Raw genomic sequence first — 12,839 nt, forward strand, 5'->3', positions numbered from 1 at the left:
CCAAGGACATATTTTGCAGCAATTGTGTATGCAAACCTTGTGTGTGCACAAAATGAGAGGCCACTTGTATGACCCTGAATGATTTTATCTGCTGTGCTCTTAATCACTCTTACATTCCCTTCACTGCTTTAGTTTCTTGTGCAAGGTTCATGGCAAGTGGTAGCTCCTCTTTTATAAGTCTTTGGGCTTCTGGGAATGGCTCTTTGCAACAGTTGGGAGTGAGATTCTGTTTATCTTAGGTTGCAAGAGCTGACATTAATATTTGCTTAGATGGGGATCATTGTTGCGGGTATGCCTGTGGCTTTCCTTTTTGTATCATATGTGCTGCAGTCTCATAGGGGAAAATAAGAGACATATAGTGAATGGCTTACAGTATTAGTCAGTGTGTCTGGTTGGGTGATGCCTTTCGGTAGCTGAGAAGATAAAAAACAAAACCATCACAACTACATATAAGTTAAAATAGAAATAAAATCTAAACAGAGTGGACCTAACTCTACTCCCTGTATTTTGGAGGCAGTGTTCAATGACACAGTTGGCCATTGCTTTAGGATTACTGTGATACACTAGGAAGTCATAGCAGGCTCCTATTGCTAAAGTAAACTTTTCCCATGGTGCCTGCATGCAGCCACAATTAACTCTTACTCAGTGCCTCAGTCTAAGGCTTTTCGCTGCTTTTTTTCTTTAAAAACTGAACTGCTGTAGATGACTTGGACTGTATCCAAGTGTTAACAAAGTCCCTCAATCTCCGTTTGTGGAATCTCAGAGAATCAGTCCAGGATGTTTCAGAAAATAAGGGCCAATTTCTGGGAGAGAGCAGAAAAGCCAGATGAATAAACCCCAGACACAGAAAAATATGCCCTAGTGTCATATGACTGCGGGAGCAAATCTTCAGCCCCAACATACGGCACCACATGTGTAGCCCAGTCACATCCACTTCTGCAAGATATAGAGGGCAGTATGGGAAACAACCTCGTTACCCTGCAGGGGAGGACTTGGCCATAGAGGTTTGACCCTGCTGCTGTTCACTGAGTCCCCCACTGGCTGCTCAGCACTGGCTATAGACAGGACACAACAGAGTTTAGGATGATTTTTGTGCCAAAATACCTGGGCTGAGCAGGGGTTGATGCTGGGTAAAGTAGCTGGCCATATGTTTGATGCCCTCCTGCCCTTGATATTCCTCTTCAACCCAGCAACACTGACTTCCACAGAGGCATCCTGGCAGAGTGGGGTTTTGGTGAGGGCTGGTGCTGCGGAGGTGACACCCCCACTTTCCATATAGCCAGGGGAAGCTGTAGCTGCTTTAGGTCCCTTCCGCTCACCGGAGCAGAGGTGGTCAGCATTGCAGAATCCAATATTTTACAGCCAGAAGTGTTTTCACAGTTTTACCCATATACAGATATATGTTTAAGCAAATGAAAGTCATAGAACTTGGTTGAATGAATTAACTCTTCCAGCACGGACCTTTGGCTGTAACTGCTGAGAAGCATCCCAACAGAAAAGCTGCACACAAATAAAAACACAGCCAGCCTGATCAGGGATGGGGAAAGCCTCTGGGCACGATATTGCCAGCACAATCTGATCCAAGGTCAGATAAATTCAGAGAGCAGATCTAATCCTCTAAACCATTTGAGATCCATCTCCTGTAGCACAGATAGTAATAAGCCCCATATGGTCTTTTTAGTATAGCTCATTTGTGAGCAAGTGTTACTTCAGAACCATTTGTACCGTAACCCCTGCAAACACAGAAAAATTAGAATTCTGAAAAAAGAAAATGAGTACTTGTGGCACCTTAGAGACTAACCAATTTATTTGAGCATGAGCTTTCGTGAGCCACAGCTCACGTCATCAAAAGCATCCGATGAAGTGAGCTGTAGCTCACGAAAGCTTATGCTCAAATAAATTGGTTAGTCTCTAAGGTGCCACAAGTACTCATTTTCTTTTTGCGAATACAGACTAACACGGCTGCTACTCTGAAACCTTAGAATTCTGAGTTACTGACACCAATCTGTCATTCTCTAATCCAGAGACGATGTGTTATCTCTGCTTGAATCACCAACAGAAGTTGGCTCTTCAACAGAAGTTGGTCCAATAAAAGAGATTACCTTGTCTCTCCAATCTCTAATTCAGGCAGACATTTTACTGCAGAACATTTTCTTCCTAAAAGGTCCTGGCAAATAGCGATCATAAAACAATGCTCATGTTGGTTTTGTTTTGAAATACCCTCAAAGCAATTGTTTTCAGCCTTTTTTTCACATGCCATCTTCTCTAAGGGCTCAGTCTTTCACCTGCTCACTCTGTTCTGATCCAGCAAATCATCTGAGACACACTGAACTTCTAAGTACGGACTAGCTCCATTGACTTCAGGCACCTTAAGCCCACACTTAGTGCGTTGGTGGATCAGGACAGATTGCTCAGCATGTTACAGGATTGAGCTCCAAGTGCATAGAGACTTAACACTTCACAGTAGCTCAATAGACTATATGGAAAAGAGGTAGGTGTAACTATAGAGATGAGGGAATCCTATATATGTCTTATATAGATATGAGAGCGCACTATAGCCAGAAGATGATGCAAGCTTCCAGGCAGAGCCAGATCTGCCAAACAAGCAGAAAGGGAGGTTGCTTGAGGCAGGAAGATGTTTTGTGACAGGTTTATTATGTGAGTGACTAAGCACTATGGGTGACAGAGTTTTTAGTCTGCCTAGGACAGCGAAAGCCCCAAAGCTGGCTCCGTTCCTAGGGCTTAACCTTGGGCTGCTGCACCATTGACTGTACCATACTCGAAGTGCTCAGTAAACAGATAGTTTGCAGAATGGGCTCAGCCAGTCAGAGTTTTTGAATCTAATTCAGCCTTAATTTGGGGGTGTCATTAGAGAGGGGCCCCAATTAAAAGCCCAGAATGCAACATTCTGAACATGGCAATGGGATGTTTGAAATCAAGCCAGAATCCAAATTTCACAGAAGGCTCCCAGCTTTACAATGAGCTGAACTAATGCACCAGATCCAAGTGCCTGTGGACTTTGGAGCGCTTGTAGCCAAACTTTCATTATTATTTGTATTACAGTAGCATGTAGGGGCCTCAGCTGAACCCAGGGCTCAATTGAACTAGGCATTGCGCGTGCGTGCACACACACACACTAAGAAACATTCTCTGCTCTGAGGAGATTTCAATCTAAATAGAGAAGTCAGACAAGGGGTGGGAGGAAGGAAGATATTATTAGAGCTGAGTGAAATTTTTCATCTGAAACCTTTGTCGGGCAAAAAAAAATGAGGATCTGGTGACATTGAAACATTTCGATAATTTGTGTCACTTTTGCCAAATTATTTTGGTTGAAAAAAACAAACAAAAGCAAAAATCTGAAAAAATCATAATGTTTTGTTTTAAACATTTTTGAAGCAAAACATTTCGCTTTTTGTGTTTGAAATGACTTTTCATTTAAAAGAAATCCTTTAATGTTATTAAACAACATATTAGAAAGATTCAAAAGGGTCGGTATCAAAATGAAATTTTTAGTTCAACCAGAAACAATTTTTTTTCCAAATTTTTGATTCACCAAACATTCTGAAAAATTTCATTGACCCAAAACGAGGGTTTTTAAAAATTTTAAAAAATTTAAAAAATTTTCACACAGCTCTAATTGTTATCACCATTACACAGATGGGAAACAGACAGAGATGAAGTGACTTGCCCCAGTCACACAGGAAGCTTGTAGGACAGCCAGGAGTTAATCTTAGACCTCCTGAGTCAGCATAGGAACATCCTTCTTGGGCCCATCTCTGATTGTGGAAGGATGGAGAGAGAATGAAATGGAACAAAAAATTCTGCAAAGTTTGGGTTCTTTGGCTTTGGTCCATTACAGATTGGGGTTTGAGCTGCAAACTCTGCTCCAAACCTAGCTGTGAATACAAGGTCCACATCTGGGGTTAATTCAGGCCTGTCCCTTATTAATCCTCCCCAACCCCTTCCCCGTTGCATCTCATTACATACTTACCAACCCCACAGTATTCAGCGGGACAGTCCTGTTTTAGTATTTCCTCTCCAGATACTGCCCAAACCTTCCGGTGTCAGTCAGCTCAGCACAATGTCCAAGGCCCATTTTCTCTCAAAGTTTGCAAAAAAGAAAAGTCACTGACTTCTGTTTGGCAGCACTGGGCCAGTCAAATGCGCAGTGCAAAGCAAACAGGGCAAAGTCCCAGAATCGCATGAAGCAAGGACCCAGAAATCTATCTCCTTTCTGTACTCTTCACTAGCTCATTCTCGGTAATAGGTTGTACTCTGCAGTAAGAACATGAGGAGAGGCAATACTGAGAGGATGCAGGGAGCAGAAATTCGAATTTCTTTTTCATTTTTGCAAAAGAGCGGCATTAATCATAACTAGGGAATGCAGTTTGGAAATAATGCCATGGCACTCAAATTTACCACCACCTTCTTTCCGGTATTTCAGGGGAGACTAGTGGACATGACATGGCTATTTTAGCCACATACCATGTGTGCACTGTGCACGCAATCTCAGGTGGCACTGACTGACCCCACCAGGACTGTCTGACTGCTATGTGTGCTCTGGTGTGTCAACCAACAGCAGCCAGCTGGAAATATTATTGTCCCTTTTAGCCTAAGTGGTTAGCCAATATTCAAGGCCTTTCTGGGTTGTTTCTGTTATGAGCAGAAATTGATGATACAAGTCTGGTATTTCTTTGGTGCAATCCTGTTTATTTACCAAGCATGTATACACATTCCTCTTTCCCATGCACAGTAGGAACAACACGAGGCAATTTCCTTGTTCACAATTCCCAGCCTGCTGCGGCCAGCATTCTGCCCCAAAGAAGTACTCTCTCTTGGCTTCCTGTTCCTCTCATCGCCATGCTGCCAATGCTTCTCTGCCCCTCTCTTGGCTTTCCTAGCTGATTTCCTGATATCCTTCTGCTTCTCCCTCTCACAGACACACATACTACTGCACTCCAACCCATTTCAGCTCCTGCATTTGCAATGGAAACTTCTCAGCACTCACAGGCGCAGCTTCTATTCCAGCCTTGTTATGCTGGTCCATGTTTGGGCAGTAGTTTCTATTGTTTCAGCTATCAGAAAACAAAGGAGCATTTATTTGCTCCCTTGTTCAGGCAGAGGGAAAGGGTTTGGTGTTGGCTTCAGTGAAGTCTGTGATTGCTCACAGCTCAAAGACACACTGGTTGGTGGCTACCAACACTCTCCAGTATAACAATATTTGTTTGAATTTCCATTAGGATGGAGGAAATGGAATACTTACTACAGGCAGGAGGAACCCCCTGCTTAGGGATGGTCTACATGGGAAAATTTTACCAGTTGTAGTTGTATAATTATACTGATATAGTTAAAATGGTGTAACTCCTTGTGCGGACAGTTTTATTCCAAAGAGAAATAAGGCCCTGGTACCCTGGAATAAGAGTGCCCATGTGGAGAGTTATTCTGGTATTATCACACTGGTTTAAATTCACACCTTTGCTTGTACTGACATAATCTTCCTGTGTGAAGAAGCCTATACAGTCTGCCATTGATGTGCCTCCTTGCTGTCCTCAGAGGAACCACCCCAAGGTGTCCATAAGTCTTCAGCCCACAGCTGCTCAGATCAGCGGCTGTAATATTTATATTCTGATGACATTTGGGGGGTGGGTTTGGCCATACTTTGGAAATATTCTGCAGTACAGTATATGTTTGTGGATTTGGGAAAATGAGAGAAATACAGTAACGAGGGGGGAAGGTTTACGGGAGTCAAGGCCATATGGACTTTGTAGAATGGCAGCAATTTTTGTATTATGAACATAGCCCCCTTCAGGTTTCATATACCTTGAAAATAAAAGATGGGCATGCCTTCAAGGGTGGCAGCAGCCCCACAAGGGTGGCAGCAGCCCCACTCATGCTTGTTTCCAGCCAGGATTGTCAGTCATTTCAGCAGACTGCAGGATTCCCACAGGCTGCCCCTGGATCTTACCTGGTTTATACCCAAACCTTGCACTAGCTCAGATAATCATTGTTTTTTATGACAAGGGAAGCTCTCTGAATACAAAACAGCAGCTCAGGCTCAAAATACCTGCCCAGCTTGTGTATGTTCTGGTGGTGGTTCCCTGTATTTACCAAGGGATTTAAACCTAGCACAGAAAAGGGCTGTAGCTGGTATTCTTAAAGCTTTGGAGAGTTAAATAATTATGAATGTTTTTGTCCTTTCCTGTAAAGCTCTAACCTGGAGAGGACAGTGACATTAGCATGGGGTCAGCAGCAATTTTAATATTACCTAGTTCTTATGCAGTGTTTTTCATCAGTAGATCTTCAAGTACTTTACAAAGGAGGTCAGGATAATTATCCCCACTTTGCAGACAGGGAAACTGAAGCAGAGAGAGGTGAAAAGTAGCCAAGCTGGGAATAGAACCCAAGAGTTCTGAGGCCCAGTCAGTGCTCCATCCACTAGGCCATACAGCCTCCCTTTTGGGTTTTCCTGAATATGTAACTTGCAGAGTTAAACAGTTCTGCCAATGACAGATGTTGGCTGAGGGATTATATGTTAGACTTCTGGCACAGGTGTGTTATATCTGAATCTACATATAGGGTGACCAGATGTCCAGATTTTATAGGAACAGTCCTGATATTTGGTTTCTTTTCCTTATATAGGCTCCTATCCCCACCCCCCACCCCCGCACCCCCATCCCGATTTTTCACACTTGCTATCAGGTCACCCTATCTATATAGTACTGTGTGCCAGGGCGGGCTATAGGCATGCGTGGAATTCACAGCATATTCTGGGGGAAACTGATGCTTCAAGAGCCTGTCTCCATGGATACCCTAGCCTGGAGACACCAGCAGGCCGTGGAGAGGCAGGAGTCCTTTGGCTGGCCTAGAGGAGAACTATTCTTCTATTAGGAAGTTGGTGGGGTACGTGAATAGCTGCTCTCTTGCCTCTAAGACAAGCCAGTTGGTAGGGTTGTTTCCATTGCATTCTGGCAGAGCTCCGGAAACAGTAGCTGCCCCACTTAGACTATATAGCAGGAGTGGGCAAACTTTTTGGGCCGAGGGCCACAACTGGGTGGGGAAATTGTGTGCAGGGCTGGGGCAGGGGGTTGGGGTGCAGGAGGGAGTGCAGGGTGTGGGAGGGGGTGCAGTGTGCAGGAATGGGCTCAGGTCAAGGGATTGGGGCAGAGGAGGGGTGTGGGGTGATGAGGAGGCTCGGGGCAGGGGGTTGGGGTGCAGGAGGGGTGCAGCAGGGGGCTCAGGGCAGGGGGTTGGGGTGCAGGAGGGGTGCGAGGTGCAGGCAGGGGGCTTAGGGCAGGGGGTTGGGGGGCAGGAGGGGTGCGAGGTGCAGGCAGGTGGCTTAGGGCAGGTGGTTGGGGGGCAGGGTGCAGGAGGGGTTCGGGCTCTGGCCCAGTGCTGCTTACCTAAAGCAGCTCGAGGGTGGCAGCAGCGCACACCGGGGCCAGGGCAGGCTCCCTGCCTGCCTGCCCTGGCCCCACACTGCGCCGCTCCAGGAAGTGGCCGGCACCACATACCTGCGCGGCCCCTGGAGGAGCGGGGGGCACAGGGCTCCGCGCGCTGCCCTTGCCATGCCTCCAGGTACCTCCTCCGAAGCTCCCATTGGCTGCAGTTCCCCATTCCCGGCCACTAGGAGCTGCGGGGGGCAGTGCCTGGAGGCAAGGACAACGCACGGAGCCCTCTGCCCCCCCTCCCCAGGGGCCGCAGGGACATGGTGCCGGCCGCTTCTGAGAGTGGTGCGGGGCCTGTGGCACCATGGGGAGCAATCCCACGGGCCGGATCCAAAGCCCTGACGGGCCGGATCCAGCCCACAGGCCGTAGTTTGCCCACCCCTGCTATATAGGCTTCTTTACACAGGACAGTTATATCAGTCAAGCAAAGGTGTGAATTTAAACCAGTGTGACAATACCAGTATAATTCCCCACATGGACACTCTTATTCCAGGGTACCTGTTCAGTGGATAAACAGAAATTGTTTCCAAGTACTTTCAGTCGAGCACATTATAAGGGTTCTACATTCAGTTGGCAGGAAAGAAACGTAACAAGTTAATGGCATTCCTTAGGCTCTGGGAACAGATGAACAACAAATACAATGATTGCCATTAAAAAAAAGTCAACTAATTCCGTACAGTTGCCAGATTATTTTTCCTTTGATTATTTATTTTTCCTACGATTTAGTCATAGAGGTCATGGCAGTCACGGATTCCGAGACTTTACCAGACCTCCATGACTTCTATGCTTCAGGAGGTGGAGGTGGGACCGTGCACCCCTGCCCTGCAACTGGTGCTGGCTAGAACCAGGACCCTGCAACCCTAGCCCCACGGCTTCTGCCAGGGGCTTCAGCTGAGGACATGCACCCCTGCCTGGTGGCTTCCACCAGCAGCTTCAGCCGGGGCTGTGAGCCCTAGCTCTATGGTGTCCTGGGCTTGGTGGGGGTTGCAGCCACAGCTATGCATCTCAGCCCTGCAGCTTCTGCCAGGGGCTGCAGCCAGACCTGTGCGTCCTAGCCCTGCAGCATTCTGGGCTTAGCAGGAGCTGCAGCCTAGGCCGCACACCCCCTTTGCAGCTTCCCAGGACCACGCACCCTCCCCCTGTGGCTGTGGCTTGGTAGGGGCTGCAGTGGAGGCTGTACACCCTTGTCCTGCAGCTGTGGCCAGCTCCAGAGTGGGGGCTGTGTGTCCACCGTGGCTGCACCCCCGCTGCGGCTGCTGGAGCTGGGGCTGTGCCCCCTGCCATGGTGGGGAGCTCGGCCTGTCAGTTCCCCGCCTCCCCCATGGGACTCATTCCACCCCCTTACGTAGCCCTACCCGCCCCCGGTTAGTTTTAGTAAAGTCATGGACAGTTCACGGGCTCCATGAATTTTTGTTTATTGCCCATGATCTGTTTATGACTTTTACTAAAAATAACTGTGACAGATTCTTAGCCTTAACAATGACCTACGTGGTCATATTTTAATCATATAACATCACAGTTGTATTATCCCAATTTAGTACAGAAACTGACCCAAGAGATTATGGGCCACATTTTGCATCACTGAAGTCAGGGGGAGTTTTCCCATTGATCTCAATGTTAGTAGGATCAGGCTTTAAATGACTTGCTCAAGTTCACAAGAAAGTTTGCAGCAGAGACAGGATTAAAACAAAGCCCTTCTGACTTCCAGGCCCCCTCAAGAGTTTTCTACAGGGAAAATTATATGTCTGCGGAGAAACTGAGTAAGCAGCCTACACACTGAAAGATGAAGCGTGGGCCTGCTGAGATTCTGGCACGGTCAGCTAGGAAATCAGTACTTAGCCTAACAGCAAGCAGGCTCACGGCTACTACAGTAATCACCAGGATCATCAATAAAGACTGCAGAATGAAACTAGAGGCAGATGACAATTAGGTAAAGATGGAGACAACTGCTGTGCTTCCATGTAGACTCATTTGAAGGATGCTGTAGGGCCATTAAATACACTATTTTTGTGTTGGCTAATCTCATCCCTAATGATCACATTTCAATAGATCTTAGTCTAATAAGGTGCATTTTTTAAAAAAAATCAGTGGCTCATTCGTGATGTCTCTGTGTTTAAGAGGCTGGCTTGATGAGCCTCAAGAGCTCTCGGTTCAACTCCCAATTCCATCGTAAGCTTTCTATGTGACTTTGGGCATGGTATTCTCTGTGCTTCAGAGCCCCATCTATAAAATGGGGACAATAGTATTTCTCCCTCTTACTGTTTGTCCATCTTATTTATTCAGGATATAAAGTCTTCAGGGCAGGGCCTATGTCTCACTAAGTGTTTGTACAGCACTTAGCACAATAGGGCCTTCATAACAGTTGGGCCCTTTAGGTGCTCCTGGAATACAAATCTATAAATCATAGGGGCAAGCAAAAATCCAACTTTTAAACAGTTTGATTCAAAATCAGTTTCCCTCTCAGTTAATCAGATTTTACTTTCATGACATCTGCAGTGTCATAAGCATACTAGTTCTCCAGTTGAGTTTGCCCAGGAAAACAACATTTACAAGACTTGAATTGATAATGTAGAAAAGCAGGAATTAAATACTTATTTTTTTAACAAACAATAACCAAAAATATTCAGGCCTTTTCTGTACATTGGAAAGAAGCAAAAACCAGGCAAAACACAACAAACAAACAACCGCCCCCCAAACCGCCATGTGTGTGTATGATTTGCTCTAAAGATGGAGATACTGCAGAAATCTCCATGTTCTTACCCTCGCTCCTAAAGCGACAGAAGCTTTGGAAATCAGCTGAACCAGTAAGAAGAGTTCAGAGTAACAGCCGTGTTAGTCTGTATTCGCAAAAAGAAAAGGAGTACTTGTGGCACCTTAGAGACTAACCAATTTATTTGAGCATAAGCTTTCGTGAGCTACAGCTCACTTCATCGGATGACCACTGTCCTTCTTTGCAGGCACTTTCCTCACACAAAGAAATGATTCATAACATTGCATAAGCATGTGAATAGTTCCCCTTGGTAAAAATAAACAATTTAAAAGTCACTCATTGCTGCTTGATTTTTAGTGAAAGTCAGAAAGAATGAGACTAGCAACATGAAAAGAGAACAGCAGGACAATAAAGGGAATAGCAAGAGGAAAAGAGATTCTTTTAACAACTGTATCTTTATGTCCTATTGTTTCCTCTTCCTGTACCTGAACTAAGCAACCTGAATTGTCTTCAGCTTCAGATGCTGGATATTTTATTTCTGCTGTCTGCTGTGCCCATGCTCAATTTGTCACAATCCACTTGCACTAATAAGATTCAGGTCCATTTTAAAAAGATCATCAGAAGAACTCCTCACAAACCAGTGAGTGGAAATTTAGTGATGATTTAAGGAGACAAGTCAGTCCTTTAAAATCCCCAAATACTGATTTTTAAAATAAAGTATTGACATTTAGCTGAAGACCACCCTCTACCAAATAAAATCTAATTATTGGTCTGATGACATTTTAAAGATCATTCATTTTCTGACAGCTGTGTTTGATTCAATAAGTTGATAAGCAGTAGAGATGGTATCTGTAGTGTAGTTACCAGTCTTGTCACCCCAAACAGAAGTTTTTCAATTGTGACCTTTGCCAACCCTGTCTTAAGCTCCATTCCAACAGACTGGCTGTCCAACTGCATCTACCCCTGTGTTCTGCACATGTCCTAATCCCACTGACTTTGGAATCGGTGTAGTTGTTCTAGCCTCAGGCTATGTCTACGCTACATCTTATGTCGGCAGAATTTACGTTGCTCAGGGGTGTAAGTAATCCACCCCGTGAGCGACATAGTTGCACTGATATAAGCGCTGGTGTGCACAGCACTATGTCGGTGGGAGAGTATCAAAAATTTGGTTAAAAGTTAAATTTAAAAGCATTTTCTTCCTTAATTTAAGCATTAAAGCCCCAATTCAGCAAAGAACGTAAGCATGTGCTTTTCTTGAGGTCAGAGGGACTACTCGCATGCTTAATACTTATAACTGTATTGCTTTTCTGTTTCTTTTTCCAATAGTGCCCTATTAAGCTAGACCGATACATTCATACAGGAAATTCTAACAACCCAGTAAAAAAAAAACGAGGAGTACTTGTGGCACCTTAGAGACTAGCAAATTTATTTGGGCATAAGCTTTTGTGGGCTAAAACCCACTTCATTGGATACATGCAGTGGAAAATACAGTAGGAAGATATATGTACACAGAGAACATGAAACAATGGGTGTTGCCATACCAACTGTAAAGAGACTAATCAATTAAGGTGGGCTGTTATTAGCAGGAGAAAAAACTTTTGTAGTGATAATCAGGGTGGCCCATTTCAAACAGTTGACAAGAAGGTGTGAGTAACAGCAGGGGAAAATTAGCATGGGGAAATAGTTTTTACTTTGTGTAATGACCCATCCACTCCTAGTCTTTATTCAAGCCTAATTTAATGGTGTCCAACTGGCTCCATGTCTACCACAGTTTGTGTTACTAAAAATGCAGTAATTTTCTCTGTGCCTATTTGAAAGCATAACCTACCTGTGCTTGGCAAACATTGCCTCATAGGTTCTAAAGTTTTTTATACTTTGGATTTGCCATTTATGTACATGGTAGGTCAGATTTGCTATCAAATACTTTTCTTTACAGTAGTTTACAACTAGAATATAACAAATGTGCTTGGATTGGCACTCTACATACAAAGTTTAATCTGGAGGGCAAATACTTTACAACGTTTGTGTGCGTTTGGGGGGGGGAAGATTGGTAGGACCATTTTTATAGTTAGCAAAGAGAGAGCAACTAAAGTTAGAATTTTCTTATAGATTTTATCCTCCTATAAAGCCAAAATTACTTTATTTGATGAAACTGTAACTTTACAGGTAATTAAATCACAGTTTGATCCACTGATGCTTTCAGCCTGATTTATTTTATGTAGAGAAGTCCCTTCCATCGAGAAAGTTCTGTGGCATTCACCACCATGGTATTCTAGGTCCCACTAACTTTTTTTTTTCCTAACAAGAATTTCAGTTAGCATATTAGCACCTGGAGCAGCTGCTCTGATGCATGGGCTTGTAACAGCTTCTGAATCTCTGAGCTAAAAATAGTTTACATGAGAAACAAGCTAGTAGAATCTAACAGGTTAATGTTTTGAGAAAATAAAATTGTAAGTCAGCATTTTTAACAAAACCCATAAACCGGGGAGGGCAAACAACGGCCTGCAGGCCAGATCAGGCCTGCCAGCTGTTTTAATCCACCTTCCAATTCCCCGTGGGGAGCGGGGTCTGGGGCTTGCACCACTCCGGCACTCCAGCCAGGGAGCAGGGTCGGGTGCCGCTCCACACAGCTCGCGGAAGCAGCAGCATGGCCCCCTTCCAGCTCCTATGCGTAGGGGAAGCCA

At 44.9% G+C, this 12,839-nt stretch overlaps 2 protein-coding genes across 2 annotated transcripts in view; one reads left to right on the top strand and one right to left on the bottom strand.

Moving 5' to 3' along the window:
* Positions 1-4,147, bottom strand: part of LOC125644087 (acyl-coenzyme A synthetase ACSM4, mitochondrial-like) — a 27,595-nt gene extending 23,448 nt beyond the window's left edge. Inside the window, exon 1 of the mRNA XM_048867505.2 lies at positions 3,992-4,147. The gene's annotated coding sequence lies outside the window, so the exon portion shown is untranslated. The remainder of the gene's footprint in view (positions 1-3,991) is intronic.
* The window catches only part of PDILT (protein disulfide isomerase like, testis expressed), a 41,266-nt gene that overhangs the window by 541 nt on the left and 27,886 nt on the right, over positions 1-12,839 (top strand). The window lies entirely within an intron of this gene.

Source organism: Caretta caretta, chromosome 10 (genome assembly GCF_965140235.1).
Source record: "Caretta caretta isolate rCarCar2 chromosome 10, rCarCar1.hap1, whole genome shotgun sequence".
NCBI classification, from domain to species: domain Eukaryota; kingdom Metazoa; phylum Chordata; order Testudines; family Cheloniidae; genus Caretta; species Caretta caretta.